Source organism: Salminus brasiliensis, chromosome 20 (assembly GCF_030463535.1).
Source record: "Salminus brasiliensis chromosome 20, fSalBra1.hap2, whole genome shotgun sequence".
Taxonomy (NCBI): domain Eukaryota; kingdom Metazoa; phylum Chordata; class Actinopteri; order Characiformes; family Bryconidae; genus Salminus; species Salminus brasiliensis.
This window is the reverse complement of record NC_132897.1, coordinates 20559050-20563934: the sequence shown is the minus strand read 5'-3', so window position 1 is coordinate 20563934 and position 4885 is coordinate 20559050.

Genomic DNA, 4885 nt, shown 5'->3' with positions numbered 1-4885 from the left:
CAGCCCCGAGGTTGTCTTTGGCCTATACAACTAGTATATGGAAGTTCTCCTTCTTACATTCTCCTTCAATCTCTGCCAAATAACTCATATGCATCAAAATAGTTGTACATTGACAGGTTCTATCTGACACATTTGTGGCATTGTTATGCAATAGGGAGAGACCTACCACACCACTGGAATTTCAAAAGAGGTCATGTAGAGACCAAAAGAGTCTCCTTATGATTAGCAAAAGAGGCTCGTTTGGATGCCCTCAAACTCAGCTACTTTAACAACTCTCACCAGCTGCCACCTAAGTGCACTACAGGGGCTTGAGGAGGCCTTTGAAAAAGTAGGCTGCAGGGCATAGTCGGTTTTGTGTAGTCACATCTCAGCACTGCCTATCCAGACCTTCTTTTCAGCATCACTGGTAAGTTCATCCAAGAAGCTTTTATGTTTACTCTGCATTTTAAACCATAAAGAAGTGTAGCAGTCATGTGTACTCTGCTAAATAAAGGTGCGGAACCTCTGCATGAGTGTGCAGGTTTTAAAGGTTCTTCATTTTCATACACCTCTTTTACTGGTTCTTTATGGAACTCAAAGTGATTCTTCCATGGGGTATAAAGCCTCCCAGCATTGAGCTGTGGAGCAGCTGAACTATCTTCTCTAGAATGATGGTGGTGCTCCATCCAATACTTTTGGGACAACTTGGAAAGTTGGGGAAGAGGTAGGTGAGTGGTCATCCAATATCCTGACCTCACTAATGCTCTTGTCTCTGAATGCAGCCAAATCATCACAGCAATGCTTAGAAAATGGAGACAGTAACTCCAACAAAAGCAGGATAAATTCTTTTTTTTTAATACCCTTATTTTTTGTAGAAACAATGAATAAGCAGGTGTCCCAATACTTTTGTGTTGTGTAGATAGTGTATGTTACATTAAAAGTGATAATAAAAAAGCCAACCCACTTTGTTTACAGCTCCCAATATATTCACATCTTCAGAAGTACTCGGCATGTGGCTTTATTTAGTCCCAAAGAATCATTTTACGAAGTGGAATCAAAGTGAAGTGATCCTTCCCGGTGTGTCTTAGAGGGTTTGTAATATATTGACCCATCTCACTCACAAAACTAGCCGCATACATAAAAGTTAACGAGAGCACCTTCTGGGTCAGCGGCCTGTGGCCCTGGGAGCGGGGCTCTGCGTGTTCTCTTTGAAGCGCGATCATTTAGTCTAAGGCTGCTCTGCTGCAGCCATGGCTCCGGGCCAGAAGAGCAGGTAACAAGCCTTTCCCACACAGCCCGAGAGCACACTCACACTGCTAACATCCTGACTCAGCGATAGCTAGCTTTGAGTGAGGAAGGAGAATAAAATGCAAAGGGCTTCAAAGCGCTTTTCTGGTTACGGGTCATGACAAATGCTCTCAGGTGGAAGCGCAGCTATGGTAGTTCCTCTGCACAGACGCTTAAAAAAAAAGAATGTCACAGTGTCCTTTGCTGTAGTTATATGTGGGACCAAAGGCCCCAATAAGGTATATCAGGTATTTCAAATCATTACAATTGACCTGATTAGAAAGTAAATTGTTAGGTGGAGAGGTATGATTTCGTTGTAGGAGGTACTTACCTCTGGTTGACCCAACTCACCTCAGGACAGAAGCACAAACAATCGTCAGGAACCCTTATCATGATTAGCTATATTATCTAGTCTGACCTTAGGCTGTGGGAGAGGTCATTTGGGTGTCATAATGATGCCATAAGTCACCCGGTAGTGTCAAATGTTAATAATTATTTCTGTTCTGCGCAGTTCTAAAAACTCTTGGGTTCTAAAAACTCTTGGGTTCTAAAAACTCTATTGCTCTTTAGGTGTGTGTGGGCACAGATGATGAAAACAAAAATTCATCCATGAGAAAAGGATAATGACCTGGAATGGCACTCGCCCTCCTGCTGTGTTAGAAAGTCTTACCTGCCTGGGCTGCCACCCATCCTTGTGTTAAAAGACTGTGACTGACTTTACAGTCAACCTTCACTTGCCTTCTGAACTGCTGTGTAATCAGTATATGGGTAGATGACTCCCATGTCACCCTGTCTAACAATCTGCAAGTATATACTGTATTTAACACAACTGTTAATGCAGTAGATCACAGTTTTCACTATTATCAGTTGTGGATCATAAATCTGCTGTCCGCTGTGGCCCGGAGGAGAATGGCTTCTTTTTACAGTCTAGTTTTTTTTTCTTTTTAGTCTTCACTGATTTATTGATTTATTTATTTATTTATTTATTTTGTACTCTTGAAGTGTTTTTCATTTGAGACTTGGTTCCTCTCACTGCTTTTTCCAGGCTCTCTCCTTTTCAGTATTGGTTGTTCTTACTGATCTTTCCTCAGTGAGTTCCTCTTCTGAATCCCTGTTCCTCTAGTGTTTTTTCATCATGCTCTTTCTCCTCGTGAGTATTGATTTCTCGAACTGCTTGGTCTTTGGAAGTGTTTCCTTATGAGTTCCTTTTAGTGGTTCTTCCTCTTGTTCTTAGGCTATGTTCACACATCAGGTAAAAGCTACCCAAATCAGAACTGAAAATGTCAGAATCAGTGTTTTTGCCGTTCACTCTGCCAAACAGATCAGAGAACACATCTGTGTCACATTATGAAAACGATAGGAGGAAGCTGCTGCAGTGTCAAAGGAAAATAAAAAGTGGCCATAGCCAAATAACATGCTCTTTTTACAAGCTCAAACACACTGTCAATCACTGGAATTCCTTGATGGGAGATCCAATGCTGGGGAAGATAAACTGAAACTTTACGTGAAGCATTGCTGGGGAAGATAAACTGAAACTTTACGTGAAGCATTGCTGGGGAAGATAAACTGAAACTTTATGTGAAGCATTGCTCTTTTGTGCATACTCATTAGTTTAGGATCCAAAACTGTTCAGACGAATGTCAGATATAGGTCACACAAAAAATAGAGGCACTTTACCTGCTGTGTGAACGTGGCCATAGAGAGATTCTCTTTAAATCTTGATTCCTCTCACTGTTTATTGCTGTATTTTTTGGATATATTATAGATCCAATCTACTTGGTTCTGGAGTTTAGTTAAGAGGCTTGTAGGTGATGTGTGGATGCCTTGTCTTCACTTTGTCCTGAACCGGTTTTATCTCCCTCACTGTGCCTCCAGATTTTCCATAGAACAAGGTAATCAGGTCCAGGTTTGCAATTTTGGAAACCCAACAATAGTGCCTTGTACTGTGCTAATATTGATAACTACTCTTTATTAGAGCTGTGGTAAAGCTCTATGTAATATGTGATTCCATCAAAGCTGAAATCTGATTTTCCCACAACACAAACGCCTATTTTATGTTACTTTTGCCTTTCCTTTGGGGGATATATGGTAATGCAAAGTGAACTGTTTATGAATAGCTGTTTTCTGTTGAGGTTAGATATATTTCAGTTTCATACTCCTATAACTGTTAAAACAAAACATTAATGAGAAGTCTGGGAGACGTCCATGCATGAGAAAGTCTTTTTTCTATTTGCAGCCATACGGTTGCCAGACTCTTTATGATGCTGTGATGTATTTACTGCCCTCTATTGGTTTATGTCAAGAAAATGAGCCTGCCAAAGGTAAATGAAACCAGTCAACATCACTGAGCCTGCTGAGATTTTTCACATATATACACCAATGTCCATTTTATCAGCTCCACTTACCATATAACAGCACAAACTGTAGCCCATCTGTTTCTCTGCATACTTTGTTAGGCTCCTTTCACCCTGTTCTTCAATGATTAGGACCCCACAGGACAACCACAGAGCAGTCATTATTCGATGGGTTATTCTCAGCACTGCAGTGGCATGGTTGTGCATGTTTTGCACAGCAGTGCTGCTGGATCAGACACAGCAGTGCTGCTGGAGTTTTTAAACACCTCAGCGTCACTGCTGGACTAAGAATAGTCCACCAACCAGAAAAATCCAGCCAACAGTGTCCTGTGGGCAGCAGCATTTTGAAAAATTAAGGTGCCGAAAAGACTATTCTGGTGAGCCAGTTTTGCTTCACCAAAGAACCCTTCAATGGGTGTGTCTTTGGAGAACCACGTTTATAAAGGAGGTATATAAGTGTGAAGAACCTTATACCAAAGTTTAAAGTACCTGACCCAAAACATAAAGGTTGTAATACAATAATGGTAAACATAAAGAACAGCTATTTCTGCTATTAATTTACGCATCACCATTAATAGCATTAATTTTCATAAATTGAGCAAGACACACATGCATGAATATACTACACACATTAGTCACCTTTTATTGCTAACCCTTTTTCATAGGGTTAAAGTATTTTTTCCTGAAACCGTATATCCTACTCAGGAAGCATTTAGAGACCTTTAGTTTTAAAAGAGTGTTGTTATTCGAACTTGTTACAAATCATGTAAATGTCTTGCTTGTTTGGTCACCCACTGGTGAGAAAGTTTATAGTCAAGACACAAGGCAACTTATGCAGGAAGTGAAACTGTGGCAGCTGTGACCTGTCTACATTTGTTTCCATTCAATCCTGGCAAACAAACATGAACCAAGGCAATGAAAAAGGGCAAAAGGGGGATTCTACTCGTATTTTGGAATAGCTTGTTTCTTCTCCCATCCCAATGGAAGGCGACCTCTCTCTCTCTGTGAGACAAATAAACCTCCTTCTCTCATCTTCTACAAGAACGTAAAGCAGAGAAGCAGAGGTCAGGCCAAGAGGTCATTTCACATATGGCTGGTTACATGTGAATCGTGGCCACCAACTCTATCCTAATGGCTGTGGTCTGTAGCAATACTTGTGTCTGTAACCAACTGACGTACAGGGAGCATCCCAAGGATGACCCAGGATCTTCTGAGAATTACTCAGCAATGACTCAGCGATGGGTGGCTCGGTTTTGGATAGGCAA